General features: G+C 39.2%; 1 long non-coding RNA gene across 1 annotated transcript; it reads left to right on the top strand.

Moving 5' to 3' along the window:
- Positions 1 to 14963: 14963 nt before the first annotated feature.
- Positions 14964 to 15629, top strand: LOC147895346 (uncharacterized). The gene is made up of 3 exons (XR_015541953.1): positions 14964 to 15045; positions 15204 to 15280; positions 15378 to 15629. It is a non-coding gene; the product is annotated as an uncharacterized LOC147895346 (long non-coding RNA).
- Positions 15630 to 19442: the final 3813 nt, after the last annotated feature.

Consider the following 19442-nt stretch of genomic DNA (forward strand, 5'->3'; position numbering starts at 1 on the left):
GGCATGTCCATCTGATGAGTACTTGATCGGATAACTTCTCCCACTAATAAATTAAGTACTAATTAAAAATTATAATAAATAAGTAGATTATTAAAAAGAGACTAATATTTATGTAATTGTTGCCACTGCAGCTTGCTTGCGAAGGACTCTCACAAAGGAGATGGCTATAGATTTTGTTCCAGGGATGGATGTGATTTTATGTAGCAAAAGAGAAGTAGTTGCATTTGCTACAATCCATGATAGTGATCCCAATTCACTTTGCCACTTTCGAAGACTTGGCGAAGATAAGGTAGCAGTTACTGTATCAAAGATTCTTAGCGCACATGTTGAGCTAAAGTATAAATGTGGAGATATGGAAACACTTGGAGATGTTATGCCCTACAATACATCCAACAAATCATTTATAGCATGGGACAAAGATGAGACTTATGCAACAGACATTATCAAGAATACAAAGTGCACCACCTTGGATTTTACTATAGGGGACATTTTACAAATGAGATCATTTGCAAATAAGATTGTAGCAGAAGGTGAAGTATTGGGATTTGAACAAGTGGAGCAATGGTCATTTGCGCAGATGAGGATTCTAAAAGTCACTGATGATGGTATGGTTGATAACATAACATCCTTATGTGATCCCTACTATGAGGTAGGCAAGAATATGAGATGGAGCATGCAATTTTTAAACATGAGAAAGAGGCACGTGGTTTTCAATGATAAAGACAACGCATACTACAATATCAAAGGACCTAAAAAGCGTGCCCATGTGCCAGGCTCTATCACTTCAAATGTGGATGATTTCAATATACTCAATTATAGAAGTGACATCTTATCTGGAGTGGATGAGTTCATTGGTTCCCAGAAACAAAATGATTTTAGAAGCGAAGCCTTATCTGGGGTGGATGAATTCTTGCACAGTGAGAAGGGCAAAGGTTTCAATAGCGATGTCTTGTCAAGTGTGGATGAGTTCATGCATATTAACAAACCTGGTGTCAATCAAGGTTGTGGATTTGTGAAAGCCATGCAAGATGTCCCAATGAGTGATGTTCTCTCAGGAGTGGAAGAGTTTCAAGGTTCTCAATACTCTCGTAGAATATTGAATTCATTGAATGGTCCTAAGAGTATGTTAAAAATGAGGATGAGATCAACAGAGGATTATTCAGTATTTAACTTTGATTGTGATATGAACAAGGATGCAACGACCAATCATGGATGCTTGGTTACAAACAAATGTGAGGAGAAGAAGTGCATAAATATAGATAACAATGTGTACGAGGAACGAAAACGGTCATACATATGCATGAAGAGAAAGAGAATCCAGGCAGATCCACAAAAGCAACCAAAGAGGAAGAGAGTAATGAAGGAGGAGAACATGTTAAATGCATTGGGATATCTATGTTGCAAGCGAAGATGTATGCGCTTCATTGATCTTGCAGACATCAGGGAATGTAGAGGACACGTGTGGCAAAGAAGGGGAAGCGAAAGAAATGAATACCTTCTCACAAGTCTCTCTTGCTTTCTTCAGAATGGCAATAAAAGGCTAAGTTCAAGACAAAAGGTAAAACCTCTCGTAAATGGAAAAAGGATTTGCAATAAGGCATATCGCAATATTACTGGATTATCCCATGGTACATATTGGGATTTAGTCACCAAGGCAAAGGGCGGCAACAAATTTAGCATTCACGGTAATAGAGGAAGGTCCAAATCAAGAATCTCAACTGTCAGGGCAGCAGCAATTTTACAAGACTTCATACATGAAAATGCTTTGCCTCAACCCCATATATCTACCAAACTCCCTAACGGTGACGCGATCACTGAAATGCACCTTCCAATGGGCTTGACAAAGCTCGAAGTATTTGACTCTATTGCAGAAAAGCAAAGGCAAAGAGGGGATGCTGTAGCTTCTTCTCATACTTTGTATACTCTTTGGAAGAAGAACTTTGGATATGTTAAAATCCCAAGGAGGCAAAAAATGTCAAAGTGCAATGTCTGTGATGATTTAAAGCGAGCGATTGAGAGTGCAACATGTCCAAATCAAAGGGAATTATACAAAAAAAACCAAAAATCTCATCATGACCTTATTCGACATTCCAGACAAAAATATGCATTTTGGAAGGAGCAAGCTATTTCGCATCCTGATGACTACATGTGTCTTATTGTAGATGGCATGGATCAGAATACAACAACATTGCCTCGTTTTGTTGCCACTCCACCTAAATTACAAGGAAAGCACTTTCTAAAGACACATCTATGTGGAGTGTTAGTGCATGGAATTAAGTTCTTTGCAGATATATGGATTGATTCCTTGCATCTACATGATAGCAATCAAGTTGTAACATCTATTATGAAGGCAATTCGCAATGTACATGCAGAAAAAGGTCGCCTGCCACCGACTTTGAGAATACAAGCTGATAATTGCTGGCGAGAAAATAAGAATGTACTTATGTTTGCCTTCTGCTCCATGCTAGTTGCTCATCAAATCTTCAATGAGGTCGAATGTGGATTTTTGTATGTTGGGCATACACATGAGGATATTGATCAGGTTTTTAGCACAGTCTCAAGGGAGCTTAAATGCAAGGATGTGGAGACAATAGATGACTTGGTAAGAAGATGTGGCAGGCAAGTTGGTGGTCATAAGGAAAGTACAGTATGTGAGAGGCTCGAAAGAATGTATGATTGGAAGAGCTTCATTCTACCTTTCATACAAACGGGTGGTGATGCATTGACAGGTCATACCAATCCACACTACTTTTGCTTTTTTTTAAAAGATGAAAAACCCGTAATGCAATGGCAACAGTATTCTCATGATACAAAATGGGAACCTGAAGAACCTTACAGTCTCTTAACTTCAATTCCCAGCAAGGAAAGGTATCCAACATGGGCTCCTATACAAGAATTTAATGAGAGGTCTAATTGTGAAATAGATGGATTAAAAGCATTTATTACATACAAAGAGGAAATGCTCCAGAGATATCCTGATTCGAAGCCTGCTTGGAGAGAACACACTACCACTGTAATTAACAAGACACGAAATTTAATAAAGGACCTTGAGAGAATGCGAGGCTCAAAGGATGTCAAGGAAGAATGCAATATGTTTTGGCCAAATGTTCATAACGATTTGCGCCCAGCTCCAGTCTTTGAAAATGATTTTGTATCATTACTCCCACGTCCATATTGTGGACCGAAGAAGAGAGAGTTTATGCCACAAGTAGATATAGAGGTTGATTGTTTTGTTGTGGTTTGGCCATCGGATGATGAATATGAGAATGTGAAGTTTTGGGTTGCAAAAGTAGTTGATGTGCAAAGAGATGACCAAGGGAGAGCTACAACATTTACAGCGGTATGGTATGAGCCAAAGGGCAGGAAGGAGAATATGGATAACAACACATTATATACTAATTGTATAATGAAGGAGTGGGTCCCAAATGATGAAGCAGTCTCTCAAGTTTCGACAGAGACAATCATAGTGTCTTGGCATTCAAGGGCAAAGAAATCAAAGAAGCACATGGGATATGAGGTAGAAGGAAAAATAAAAATACCACAGCAAACTATTTTGCATATACACGAATTTTTAAGGATGCTCGCCATGGAGGAAGTAGAAGGAGATAGCGCAAATGAAGAATGTCCATGATTAAAGCTTTGTATTGAAGTCCATTGATTCAGAACGATTTTATTTGGGTACTAGGCAAGGAGCCAATCCAAGACAATTATAATCAGAGTCATCACCTCGTATGTCAAATGAGAGTCAAAATATGCACTGGATGTCACCCAAGGGTCAAGGCTTGCCAAGACAATAAGGAGTTAATGCAGATGGCACCTGGCAAGGGACTATCACATTGAGCAATAAGACAATGGGGAGTCAATGCACCCAAGGGGCAAGGCTTGGCAAGATAACTTGTGGGAGTTAATGCAGATGGCACCTGTATTTTGCACTGGATGTCACCCAAGGGTCAAGGCTTGGCAAGACAACAGGGAGTTAATGCAGATGGCACCTGGCAAGGGACTATCGCATTGAGCAATAAGACAATGGGGAGTCAATGCACCCAAGGGGCAAGGCTTGGCAAGACAAGCCTAGGTCAAATTATGCAGATGGCAACTGGCAAGGGACTGTCGTGACATTGAGCAATAAGACAATGGGGTGTCAAATTATGCAGATGGCACGAATTGAGGCTCTTTAAGAGCAACAATTTAAATTGTAAACATATGTTCAATCTAGCAATAAGACAATGGGGTGTCAAATTATGCAGATGGCACGAATTGAGGCTCTTTAAGAGCAACAATTTAAATTGTAAACATATGTTCAATCTATATCATTTTGGATATAAAGACTGTAGCTAAGAGCAACGTCTCTCAATGTAATCATATACATAAAGCTACAATTGCTATTATCCCTCTTTGGTCTTATGGCATCATGTCTTCTTTCTATTTATTAAAAGTTTTGTTAAATTTTGTGCATATTGCCGAGTGACAATGTTATTTTCATGAAATATTTAAGTCTCCTTTCATGGATTTATAAATTTATCACGTCAATGAAAAACGTCAAGGAAAAATATTTAAAATAATTAAATTAACAAATAACTTAGATATAGCTAGAATTTCTAATATAGGATTATTTCAAATTCTTGCATGTTGGTGTAAAAGTATAGATTGAAAAAACAATATTTGTATGTGAATATGATAGAGCCACAAAGTGAACTTTTGATTTGGGAAGGAAAAACGTCAAGGAAAAATATTAAAAATAATTAAATTAACAAATAACTTAGATATAGCTAGAATTTCTAATATAGGATTATTTCAAATTCTTGCATGTTGGTGCAAAAGTATAGATTGAAAAAACAATATTTTTATGTGAATATGACAGTGCCACAAAGTGAACTTTTGATTTGGGAAGAAACTTTTTAGGAAGTAAAATTTTGATTTGGAAAGGATATTTTCATAAAGTAAAGTTTTCATTTGGGAAGGATTTTTGGGCTTCGTCCAAAAACAACACAAAAAGTCCAAAATTAATGAAATAGGTGTTAGAAGTAGTTTATAGTCTGTTGTATTGAAGAATGTTAAGGATGAGCATGGGGAATGGATTCCTCAGCTCTATAGGAAATATTCTTGGATCACAATGCAACCCACTAATCGTGGGTGCTACAAAGTGGGTTGAAAGGATGCAATATACATCTCCAAACATTGGAAGGGAAGGATCTTAGATTTTGAAATTTCTCTTGGTAGTAACACAGTCACATAGGTATATATTCAGCATGTCTTTACCCATGCAAACATATATGTGCATCTGAATGAAAGATTTCCATATCATAGGCCCAATTTGTAAGTTTTTCAAAGTGTACTAGTACTTCATTTGCTTTTTAGAGTATTTGCATTTATTTGGGGACTTTGACACAATTGTATTATGCCGTGTATCTGTTTTACAGACTTATATCCATCTACACAAAGAGTGGGAGCCTACGGCATGCGTAACTGGGTGTTGCATGTCCTCCATGTTGAGATCGGGAGTCTTCAGTATGAAGGTTGCACACCATCAAAATTTAAAAAAGGACGGGATCTTCTTCTATGACTCAATGTTCATTGTGCCAGATGAAGAAGGACGGTATGATAGATTAGAATCTCTTCCCTTGCCCCCTTTTGATAGTCTAGAATGGCCGCTTCGAAGCATGGAGATAAGTGAATCATATAGAAATGGAATGTTTAATGATGTGAGAAATGTTATGAACCCAACTATTAGTGGAAGAAATGCTAGGTTGAGCTGGTTTCTTCCATTTCTAAGCTTTGTTGATTTCTTCACAACAAGTTGTAGGCAATTAAGAAAAACAAAGATTACTGACACTTGCAAGAGCTTAGAAATGGACCGGTTGTCTGAGCTATTTGACAATGGATGGACAACAAGAACATGTCATGCTGAAGATTTAGTACAATGTCGATTGAACACTTCAGATGTGACATTTCGGTGAGAAAATCTTACAATTCTTGTTTGTATAAAAAATGATCAAGATACTATGTATTAATAGATCCCAAATTTTATAGGTATTTCATTGGAAGGCAAAATCTCTGCACGACTTTCACATATAGGATGTTTGGATGGAAGAACCTTCAATGGGAAGCAATGGATGATGATTTACGCAATGGGACACACAGTCCTGTTGTCAAGGTATCAATTTATCGGCAAGAACATCCTGATCTAATGTTGGAATTGGAAGAGGAGTGGACCATGCGATTTATCAGGGAAGAATTGCAGTTGGCGACAGCAAGCCCTCCCCAAGACTATTATTTTAGACTTGATAATCACAAAGTTAGATATAGGGATGAGACAAGTATCCTTTGTAAGAATTGTTGCCCCCACCATACTCTAGAGATAGTAGAGACATGATGGCAAGTATTTCATAATATCCAGTTTCTTGGATTCTTAGTGCTTCAACAATGCACTTGGCAATGAGGCATTGTTACATGTATGAACATAAATCATAAATAATACAAAGTGTTGTTTCATTTATTGTTAAGATTTTTTTAAATATGTCTGCACCTCTAGATTGATGGCTCTCTATGGTCTATGAATGATAAAGCGATAAATATTTGTAATTTTAAATCTGTGTGGATATTTGTATATCTATATTGTGCAAGAGAGAGTGTGTGTGAGAGAGATAGATAGCAATTAGAGCGTGCAAGAGAGACAGAGAGAGAGAGAGAGAAGTTGAGAGTGCAATAAGTGACACAAATAATGCACCTGGCCATGAGACAGAGTTAGATGTATGAATAGAGAGAGAGAGAGAGAGAGTAGTCAGGAACACAAATAATGCACCTGGCCATTAGAGATTGTTAGATGTATGAATAGAGAGAGAGATATACTATGAGAGAGAGAGAGAGAGAGAGAGAGAGAGAGCACTCAAGGACACAAAGGGAGGGAAAGAGATAGAGGGAGGGGGAGGGACATAAAGGGAGACAAGAGAGTTAAGATTGCATTTATTTATTTGCACCTCTAAGTTGAGAAAGAGAAAAATACAAAAGTTAATTAAGGTCTTTGAGAGACTATGAAATTGAAAAAAAAACCCAGATACAACTGATCCAAAGGGTGGATCCACTAACAAAATAGTAAAATCAATGTCCATGACAATGGATACAGGGACAGAAAGAGGGAGATGGAGATTGGGATAGAGAGAGAGAGAGGTATAGAATGGGAGAAGAGAGAGTTGAGATTGAATTTATTCATTAGCGCCTCTAAGTTGAGAAAGAGAAAAATAAGAAAGTTAAGGTCTTTGAGAGACTATGAGATTGAAAAAAGCCCAGATATAACTGATCCAAAGGGTGGAGCCGCTAACAAAATACACAAACTATATATGTAAAATCAATGTCCATGACATAGATATCTAAGGGCAACATGGCAACAAGATGTTCATCAGGTGTCACAGAGAGAGAGAGAGAGAGAGAGAGAGAGAGAGAGAGAGTAGGGACACAAAGGGAGGGAAAGAGATAGAGAGAGAGAGAGAGAGCAAGGGAGGGAGAGAGAGAGAGAGAGAGAGAGAGAGAGAGAGAGAGCAATGAGGGACACAAAGGAAGGGAAACATGGCAACAAGATGTTCATCAGGTGTCAGAGAGAGAGAGAGAGAGAGACTAGGGACACAAAGGGAGGGAAAGAGATAGAGAGAGAGAGAGAGAGCAAGGGAGAGAGAGAGAGAGAGAGAGAGAGAGAGAGAGAGAGAGAGCAATGAGGGACACAAAGGAAGGGAAAGAAAGAAAGATATATTAACATCCTCAAAAGACCTTGCGGGTCTATGAGAGAGAGAAAGAGAGAGAGAGAGAGAGGGAGATAGCTAAGGGCAACGAGAGAGAGAGAGAGAGAGAGAGAGAGAGAGAGAGAGAGAAGAAGAGAGAGAGAGAGAGAGAGAGAGGGAGATAGCTAAGGGCAATGAGAGAGAGAGAGAGAGAGAGAGAGAGAGAGAGAGGAGAGGGAGATAGCTAAGGAGAAGAGAGAGAGAGAGACTTTCCAAAGAAAAAACAATAATATAAAAATATTGTAATTAAGAGCATTTTTAAGAGCAATGCCCATTTATAAAGTACACTTCTAAGGTCATTTTCACATTTTTAGTTTCTCACTCTTGAGTAACCTTGCATTCCATAGCCTCCTCTTTTGTCTTCCCGAGCATCCTCCTACACTCATGGCTTCCCCTAGAGAGGCTTTTGACCAGTGGATTTCATCCACTGATTCCCATGCCTCTACAAATCAGGTTTATCCTATCTTCTGCAAGCCATTCCATCTTGAGTCACATTTGAGAGCTCTCCTTCCTGTTGATAATCCCTCTCTTCAATTTTTTGATAGACTTATCCATGGGCAAACGATTGCTAACTTCCCTCACCAATGGGTTTCATTGGATATTTTGAGCTCTTTTGACCAGAGTGCTAACTTCAAGAAGACACTAGGTAGGGCCATGGATAATGTCCCTATCTCTCTCCATGAGTACGCTATTCCCATCAGGGATGATTCATCTTCCCCAATTCATTTGATCGAGAGAGATGCAGCCCTTACCGTTCTCCTTGCGACTAGCAAGTTTGATGAGGATGTGAGCAGCCCGAGGGTCCTGCATCCACAAGTGGTGAGCAGGTCCATCAACAAGTGGTGGACGAGATGAGCTAAGCCTAGGCCTGGAGCTTGAGGAGCATACTATTAGCCTAGTTAAGGAGCAAGTTGAAAGCGAGGTAATTTTATCTTCATATCCTACTCGTGCATATCCATCCTCTACCTATAATCTATATGAGGCAGCAACCAAGCCACACCTTGCTTCAGTTGATCCAATCAAGATTGAGGGTTAGGAATACCTTACCCTATTGGAACTGATGGAAGAAACCGGTCTCCAAGAGGATGAGGTGCTATGTTGGCTCTCGAATGACACTTTTGATGATGTCATTGACTTTGGTGCTCCATTCAATCCAACAACCAATGAGATTGCACGCTTTGATGACTTGAGCCTCATCGATCTAGAGGCAATCCAACTAACACAGAAGGCAATCGAGGATGCCTCACTAGAGTACGACATGTCTGATGAGCATTTCATGAATTTGTAGAGGGAATTGTTCGGGGAGAGAGATGAAGCAGCTGGAACCTCAAGCCAACATGAAGCTCAAGACCAACTTACAAAAGGGAGTCCAGTTGGACACTGTAGTATAGCTGACGCACTCTGCGATGAGGCAGAAAAGGTATGTAGCGTTGCTTGCTTCATCATGTGAATCAAAATCATCAGTATAATTCTAGGTTCCATTTTAGCAACAAAAATCATTGCTTTTTCTTCAACTGGTAGGGAATAAAAAATAAGGTTTAGGGTTTAGAGTAGAAAACCCAACCAAATTTTATGATTTTAAACCCAGGACATCTTGCCACTGCCACTTGCCCCTACCACTCCACTTGCCCCTGTCATCATTTTCAAGAAAAAAAAACCCCTGAAAACCCTAAATCTGACATCATGCGATCAGAGCCCTGTTTCTGTAGAAACAAGGCTCAAAATGATGCACATGGTTGCTAGGGTGTCAGTGGCCTCCCAAATTTGATTTAGGGAATAAAAAATAAGGTTGAGTGTTTAGGGTACAAAACCCAACCAAATGTTATGATTTTAAACACATGACATCCTGCCACTGTCACTTGCCCTGCCACTTGCCCTGCCACTTGCCCTACCACTTGCCCCTGATAGCTTGGTACCTTTACTACAAAAGAAAAGATTTGAAGAAGATGATGCACATTGTTTCATCAATGCTATGAATGATTTTAGCCGAAATATGGAGATAGCTTGGGGAAAGAATCATTTGCACAGTACATGGTAATCTCTAACTTGGACATTGAGATGTGCATATTGAATGATCCTATATTTACTAATTTGTTTTTCTATTTGGCAGCACATTTTATATGCTCATGCACCATACATGGCATGGAATTATGGAAGCATCGTAGTGTGGTCCACTTAGGGCATGGAAAGATTGCATTGGCAAGCACATTGTGCATACAATAGAGCGACCCAACATGGGGGTGGTAGAACTAAGTCAAGCCTAATGGTTCAATTGGTTCAATGGTGGTACAGGCATCTCGAAATAAGAGCAACTGCAACACTAGCATTCAAAGAGTCCTTAGTGTCCCATGCAATGCAAGATGTTAACGCGGAACGTCGAAGAAAAATATAAAACTCATCGAAAGCAAGACAGAATCATGTAAGGTGGCGTGCAACCTGTCATAAACAAGGGCGCATATGGGTGGAGATGGATGAAATTGATGGTGTAGACTCTTCCAATGTGGATGCCCATGCATAAGTTTTAGAATTTCTTTGTAATTTTAGTTACGTGATTTGCAGTAAAGCCAATGTATGATGGACATGAGTTGCAGTATAAATGAGAAATTTTGTGTATTGGATGTTAATTATAAGTATTTAGCTCAAGGTTGCACTAATTTTACTTTTTTAAGGGTTTTTATTGAAACAAGTATTTTTAAAAATGAGGGTTTTGGGCCCTATATAAAAGAATGCGCCCTCATTTTCATTTCATTGTTTAAAGAGCTCTCCACTCCCACACCACCTCCCACTTGCCCCTGACATTTCCACCCTATCTCTCGCACCCTCACCCTTTCTCTCGCACTCTCTCCATCCCCCATAGCTAGGCCCAAGATCAAGGCACCATGGAGATTGGCAAAGCCAGACCCACCTCCAGACTCAGAGATAGAGAGTGACAGCCTCCCCTCCCGATGATCCCCGTCAAAGGGAGAAACTTCCAATCTGGAAGCTAGATAGGGAGAAAGAGGGACAGAGGAAGGCACAAGAAGATCCTTTGGTAGAGACGGATGACTCAGAGAGCACAGAGGAGGAGCGTGAGGAAGAGGAACAATGAAGGATACGTAGAGGACCAAGGCAAGAATAGACAATCAGGGTCCATAGCAATGGGGGAGAGGTGCCCGACATGCAGCTGAAGACTACCTAATAGACCTCATGGATGACACCCAGCTGGCTACCATCCATAGGAAAAGGGTCACTTTGACCACTGCAAACATGCAATTTATTGTAAGTCTTAGGAAGCCCAAGGGCACTTAGGGAGTTTGTATGCTCCACCTTGTACTCTGCCTATGGGCATCTATCTTGTACTCTGCCTATGGGCATCTACCTTGTACTTTGCCTATGGGCAACAATATAATATTTAAAATGTCTTTTTTAGAATTGTCTTTGTATGTGCAATCTCAAATTTATTTTCAGTGTATTTGCAATCTATTAATTTACTTACATGCAATCTCAATATACCTCTATGAAAGACTTTTTGATGATGTATACAACATCAAAATGAAATAATAAACATCAAATCTCAATAGAACATGCAAAAGGAAATAATACTCAATTTTGCTTAACATAGAAAAGGAAACAATGTTCTGTAGTGGGAAGAGAAAATAATTTGAAAATGGTATTCTTTATTGACATAGAGTAGTATCACAAAGATCATCAAAGCTTGAATGCATAAGCTACTCTAGTCTACGCTTCTTCCTGCTTGGCTCAGATCCCTTTTTTGCTTACTGAAGTAGAGAGGGCTGCACAATTTCATTCTCTATAGCCTGGGGATCTATAATGCTAGCTAGCCCTGCAATTGCTATAATACTATGTAGTGGACCAGATCGTGTGTTCGAGAACAAAAATAAAGCTATACTATGCCTAATCATAACAACACAATCGACAGTAGGGCGAATGGGCCTCATCTTCACCATCCGACTGAGGACCCTGAACTTCAAGATGTTCATCTTTCCATCTAGCGATAATTTTCAATGGAACACCAAAATGTGTTGAGTTGCTTTGTTGATTGAGTGGCTGATCGACGCCATCCCCCCACCAGAAGACCCTCTGGTTCCACCCTTGCATCCGGTATACTCATCAACCCATAAGATATCTTGCAACCAACATATTACATCAAAACCCAAAGATTATATAAATTAATAAAATATCATTTTTAAGGAATTAATAAGAATAAGGGTTTTCACATTTGAAAAATAATATCTTTAAAAAATTATATTTGGGACCCTAGCAACCATGTGCATCAATTTTATGCCAAAAAGACCCTTGCAAGCCCAAAATCAGACATCATGCGACACTGCAGAAACTGGGCTTTGGTCGCATGATGTCGGATTTTGGGCTTGCAGGGTTTTTTTTGGCATAAAATTGATGCACATGGTTGCTAGGGTCTCAGTGGCCTCCCAAATATAAATTTTTAAAGATATTATTTTTTAGCTGTGAAAAAACCATAACCCTAATTTTTTACACAAATGGAGTGGGAGGGGCAAGTGGTAGGGGCATGTTGTGCCTTTTCCAGTCTTTTTTGTCCCTTCCCTCGTCATTCACAACAAGCATTATGTAACTTTTTCCATACATCAAACTCATTAGCATGTTTGAGCTTGTCATTCTTCTTCTTTGTAAAAAGGAATTTTAAAGCCTTGACACCATCAAAGCTTGGATTACAAGGAACATTACTTGTTTTTCCATATCTTTTCTCATCTTTTGTAATCTTTACTTGCCCAGAGTGTAGTCCTAGTATCTGAAATAACTTTTTCAATTCTTGCAATCATCCTCTCATACACTCTCTTGTTGGGGCTTCAAGTCATATGCATCAATGATACAGATGCACCAATATTTCCATTATAATCAAAATAGCATGAAGCGCACAAATGTATACTCGCTCAAGAGGAATTTCAAGAATTGGGCTCCATGATGGATCTTTCCCTAGAGCATCCCTATATGGGGCCTTAGTTTGATCTATCTCTGCAAAGTTCAGAGGCCCATTGCTTTTGATTCTTTTTACCACCCTTTGCAAGTACTCTCATTTGCATGCATAGTGGACAAGGATGGCTTGTATTTGCTCCATGTGCCACATTAAACATACATTTAATAGTCTTGAGGTCAACAGTTAGATGCCATTCTACACGGTAGGATCCATAGCCCTCAACTTAAAATAGCTCACCATTGTTATGACCTTTGATCACACTTGGGATATCGGTTTGGTCAAAAAACCACTTCAAAATTGAATGTGACTCTTTCGGCACCTGCAAAAAAAACCCAAATGTTATTTCAAAATATTCTAAGTCTTTTTGCATTATTGTATTAAAATTCAAATTTCCATCATACCTCAAAGGCAGCCAACCACCAAATCTCCTATTCTAATTGCACACTAAACTGTCTTGCATCATCAAGCTCAACTTCTGATTGCCCTTGTACTTATCCCTATAGTATCACAAACAAATTATATGCTCCCAAACATCTCGAAATCTATTTCAAGCAATATTTTATAGAAAACCATTGATGGTAAGAGTGAAAAAGACTCATTTCTCATGGAATTTCTACAAAGCAAACAAAATTTTCAACATTTTCAAACCATGAAATAAAACAAAACAATACAACTACACAAAATGAACTACGAATTAACTATCTCTTCAAAGTTACATCATTAACAAAAAAATCTCATCATAATCACTGTGTTTCATTGTTCCAAAGATTATCTCACCTAAACCTCCATACGAGCTGTTTGGATGGACCCCAAACCTTCACAAATGGTTTGAAATCGTGCACCCTTAGAGCTTGCAGTAGGGAAAGTAACTAGTATTGAGAGATGGGCAAAAGAAAGATTGATTCTCATGCATCAGCAACTGCAATGCCTGAAAGTCAATCTTCTTTGATCCTTTCTCAAAGAATCTCATCCAATAGCTCCTTCTAAGCTTGCATCATTCATGGCTCGCTCAGAACATTGATTGCCTTGTCTTCCTGAATGAAATGATTTCAGATCGTGAGAGAATCTTAGATGAGAGAGGAAGTGGCGAGATTTGAAGAAGAAGCGCCCAAAATAGAGAAAGAAGAAGGTAGGTTGAATCTCATTCAAAAATCTTGAATGTTTTAAAAGAATGAGAGTGAAATGGGCGTGAGAGACCATCCCATGAGAGGGAGAATAGAGAAAGAAGCTTCCCGCTCAAGAGCCAACAGGAAATTTGAAAAGAGGGATGGAGCAAAGAAAAATTCAAAATGGTGCTCAGAAATGAGGGGGAACCAAGAGGAATGAGAGAGAAGGAAAGGAGTGTGGTAGTTGGATGGGAGGATTTGGTTTCAGGTCAAATGGTATAAGTTTGGTTGAGAAACTAGGTTTCTCAGTTTGGTTACATAGTAAAAAACGTGATGGGAGAGTTGAGGTAGCAAGTGGGTGCTCCACCTCATTGTTTGGGCCATTGAATAAAGAAATAGAGAAGTTAGGCCACTTCCAATATTCTATTACCATCCACCAACCAATATTCTATTGGGTTTTATTCACCTTATTCTTCCATGTCACCAGCCCAAGGGCTCCCTTACAGGGCCCTTTTTGAGTCCAAATTTTTTGTAATGTCCTTCGCAGATCATTCTCCAAACATCCAACATCTAGCGGGTTGAGATTTGACACCAGGTTCTTAACTGCATAATCAAGAATCTCCGACATGTCCGCATTACCTTTGTCAACGGTTCTCAGTGATTTCCAAGAAGTCTTGTCACTCGGGGAACTGGGCTGTGAGCCATGCACCCTTTTTTTCTCAACGGGCATTTTGGCGAAACTACTCGGAACTCACTCCAATCCGGAAGCTCCTCGGTAACTCACTTACTTCCATCTCAGAACTTAATCTTTTGAAATCTTGCTTTGTTATCTCCGAGACAGGAAGATCATTTGCGCATAGGTGAGATAACGCAATCATCATTAGCATATTGGTGAGAGGACTCAATCATCTATATACATGCATGAGCATCATCAACACACGATACATCAATTTATTTGCACACAAAGTAACGTTTCTATAGAAGCACGACCTTAGTGGATTCTCCACCTTGTTTGGAAAGCGCACATGGTTTTAAGATCCACTTCCTTCAAACTTTTGTGCACGCCACTCTCTTTCTCGCTTTAAGCCTTCCCCCGATGAAGAACCGCACTTTGATTTCTGCACGAGCATGTACGCTTTGCAACGCTAGCGCAACGTTTAATCTAGCCATCTTTCTCTGCATATTGATGCAGCTGCTGCTATGGGTTCCTTAGGTAACTTGCTCTCTACTCTATGAGGGTCTACGCAATTCTTAAACATTTGCGCTAAAGTCTTTATGAAGAAGAGAATGGTAAAACAGCTCAGCTTGCGCGAAGTTCGAATTATCTCTGTCGAGTCAAATGCCCTCCATACTAATTCTGAAGTTGCGCAGCTGCAGTCCCTTTGAGCAGGGCCGCGGATCAGGCTTCGTCGGGCCGCATCGGAAGGTTTTCCTCATTCAGGCGCTCAGTACGCAAATCTCTGCTATGCTCTTATGGCTTACCGAGTACACGCGGAATTCCTCTACACCTGTAAATGTAGTTATTGTCTGTTAATGATATTGCAGGCTATAGACCACGACCTCGGATCAATTCGCCATAGTGAAGATGGAGATAACCATGCGACACTACAGGGAGAACCCTGAAATTACCCAGAGGAACTATGGCCACATGCCACATCCTGCTGATCGAGAGAAAAAGATCGGAGTCTATGAACTGTGAAGTACCCAGAGGAACTCTGACCACATGCCAAGTTCTAATATTTAATATGAGGGTTCCTACTTTCTATGAACTATGAAACACCCAGGGAAACTGTTTACTGTTGTTTGCAGTGCGTGAGAGAGAGATCTTGCGCAATGGATGAGAGGTTTTTTTACTTTGTAGCATATTTGAGGTTTTTTAACTTTGTAAGCACCACACGATGATGAAAAAAATCGCATTTGTATTAGTTGAGGAGAGGCGGGTCGAGAATTCAGGTAAGGTTGATGGCCAATTAACGGATTTGAGAGTATTTATTTCGAGAGACTTCTTAGAGGTTGGTTTCCAGAAGGTTCCCTCCACCGCCCTGAGCGAGTATATGAGGGGGAGGGAAAACTGAGGGGGAGAACCGAGGGAGGGGGAGGGAGACGGCTGAGTGGAGGGGAGAGAGGGAGCACTGAGAGGGAGCATGGCAAGGCAGCGTGGAGGGGAGAGGCAGCACAGGAGCATTCAGAGACGAATTCGATCCAAGGATCGAATACACAACACATAAGATCACACCACAAACCAACATGAGCGCTAGAAATGTTGGCTGTGATGTGATTATACACGGGAAGATGAGAGAGAGGGGGGCGGCATGGGAAGGATACAGCTAGAAATGATGGTCTTGATGTGATTATACACGGGGAGATGTGTGTGTGTGTGTGAGAGTGAGAGAGAGAGAGAGAGAGAGGGGCAAACATGTGGCCACATCAGCATGTGTGTTGTTTTGACTTACACAAGTTCTATTCCTTCTCTCTCTCCACACCCACCCACCCACACACACACACACATTAGTTCTCCTTGCCTTTCTCAACCTCTAAGCTCCTAATAATCGATATGGGGAAGCCCATGAGCATTCATGCTCTCTTTTTAAAAAGAATGTACAATGATAATAAATTAAATTATACCTACATATTTTTTGCAATTAATAGTTGATATATTTCTAGAGATATTGATAATGTCATAAATTCACTTGTATTCAAATATTAATCTCTTCAAAGTTTGATAGAAGCTTCTCAAGGAGTAAAGAAACTTGAAATAAGATGTAAACCTTATGTGATTATATCAAAGGAGTTACAATGGCATCATTGAAAAATCAATGAACAAAAAGATGATAACACGCATTGATGCATCACAAAATAATCATGTGTAGCCATTTTTTGTGAGCTATAGGAATCAATTACATTTGGGTAACTTGCTCAATCCATAATCTATGCATTGCTAAATTGAATTTGACAAACTTGGTGTCAAAACTAATCAAACTTGAATATGAAAATAAATTAATCCACAATTCCCTTTTCAAATGAGAAGAAGTGAGAACCATCAAGTATAGGAGGAGTGAAGGGGGTTGCAAGGATTGTGAGGAAACTAGGGAGGCTTGTGAAAGGAGTGGCAGACAATAAGAGGTACTATGAGGAGGGTAGCAAGGTGAGGGAGCATTGTGTGTTACATTGCTAGCCAACGGCTAGCTAATCCGAGTCAATTAGTAACTTATCCTCGGGGGGTCCACCTTATAGGAGCCAGCTATACAATGTGCGTTCGAAAGGTTTTTAAAAAACCCCTCTGTAACCACATTTTATCTATTTATATACCCCTACTATGAATTATTGGATAAATAATTATATCCCTTCAATAAATTTAAAATTTAAGAAGCCTATATTTTTTGCCCTCCTCTTGCACATTTCAGTGTAAGTTGAAACAAATGCTACTTTTGAGAAATTGTATTGTATAATTGAATAAAACCATTTAAATTGTATGTTGCCGAGATGCATGCTTTACATCCATACTAGTACCTAATAGAATGTATTTTCAACTTTTGATCGTTTCAATTCTCAAATTCTCATGTATTTACTCCACCTTATCCAATTTTGTTTCCCTTGCATGCTTCCAAACTATCACTACCTACTAGAGATTTGCATGAAGTAACTTGAATTGAACTATGAATAAAATGGCACAAACTTATAAGAAGATGGCTTGAACTAGTGTTTATATTCAATATGATGCATGGACTAGCATCCTGATGCCTATATGCCACTCTCTATATTAGGAAAAGATAGTGTTTATCATCTCATCATAAAGGCATGCAACTTAATCATGTTAAGTGCACAAAGTTATTAAGCTTATTATCACTTAATCCGTATCTTTTTCTCAATTTATGTCGCTTTACTTTTCTTTAAGTTACATGCTTTCATATTTATGTATTTGCATCACTTTTTTCTAAATTTTTGAATATCCAAACTTCCAAACCATATGCTAGATGCATATGATATAAAAGAAAAATTTGTAGAATGATGAAATATTATAGCTTCTTTATTGAATTTAGATCTTAATTATTAATGCATCTGACAATTTTTCAGTTTGGAAAGCACCCTTTATTCCATTTCTACTATATTTCAATTCAAACTTTTGAAGGACCCATGCTCCCCTCACAATTTTGAGACCATATGTAAATAAAATAATGAGCTATTTTGGCAGATAGAATTGGAATGCGTGGATCTTTAAGGGAAGCCATAGACCACTTGTACATTGGATGCATAGTTTTTTGGATATAGTCTATTCTTCGTTTAGTAGTCCTTTAGAGTTTTATAATCCATCTTTTGCTGCACAATATGGAATTTCACACGAAGGTTTAGTTAGAGATTTGGGATGTTTCAAGCTTCGATGAGATCCATATCACACTTGCATTGATTGCACAATTTGGTAAATAAATTCTATTTTGTAGATGCTCAATTTGATATTTAGACTCTAGCACACAATCGAGGGTCACATGCTATAGCCAAATTTCATCAAAAGTACCAAATGAAAAGCTAGAGTTGAATCCAAAGTACAAGCATATTGATATCTAAAAATAGATACAAGTTACAACCAAGACTTGTCATCAAGAGTTTCATCAAAACCTTAGACTTAGACGTGGCAAAAAATTAGCTAGAGATAGCTAGACTAAAGGTTGTTACACAGGCTTCTCCTCCTCATTGATGGATCCTTGAATGACCTCAGCTGGATAACATGGAGGATGTGGAATTGTCTTGTTTATAGTGTAAAGATTATAGCCAAGGGAGGGCCCTAAAACAGGCCACTTGGCTTCCAAATTTGACCCTCCATCTAGTATTTCCCTGTTTATTCACCAATAAGAATCAAGAATTTTGCATGATTAATGTTAGATAAAGCTAGAAAACGTTTGCACTCAAGTTTATCTAAATTACTTGACTTACAAAAAATATAGAATTATATCTCAAGAAAAGTTTGTATTCCAGTTTATCTTAAGGTATTTGACTTACAAAAAATGTAGAATTTTTCCTCAAGAACTAGCCCAACTCCTTATGTAATACATGTGACGTATCATTATCTGAAACCAAAATTAGCCAAGGTGTAGACATATACAAAGATATGACCTTGTAGGCTAGTCTAGCACTTGGTTTATTTTTATGTTCTACTTGGTCACTATATATGCCAAGTACTTTGTATTCTTATCTATTGGAGCTTTCGTGTGTGAGCACATCCATTCACTGGTGTTCACTTCTTGTCTCCATTTGTGTTCCTTCAAGTGGTATCAGAGCGTCAGTCACTTGAACTGAGATTCAGCCTTGCCTTCCGTCTTGTGGCAAGTTCTCTCGTGTCCTCGTGTTGCTCTCAATCCTACATTCAGCCCACTTCAGTTTCCAGCTCGTTTTTCAGTCAGTTGTCGTGAAGAACTTGAGTTTTTTTGCTGCCCCGGGAAGTCTTCTTCAGGTCGCCTCTCTCCAGGACTTGGTCGACAACCAATGTTGCTGATTTTCAGACTTCAGCCCAAACAGCTTCAGATCAGGTCGCCTTCACTTCGCCCCTCTTTTTGAGGTCGCTCTTGAGCCCGGGGGCTTCTACTTCAGGTCACCCTGATTTCCAGCACTTTCCGG

The sequence above is a fragment of the Dipteris shenzhenensis genome, chromosome 13 (assembly GCF_047967505.1).
Source record: "Dipteris shenzhenensis isolate YYH24624 ecotype China chromosome 13, Dip_SZ_1.0, whole genome shotgun sequence".
Taxonomy (NCBI): domain Eukaryota; kingdom Viridiplantae; phylum Streptophyta; class Polypodiopsida; order Gleicheniales; family Dipteridaceae; genus Dipteris; species Dipteris shenzhenensis.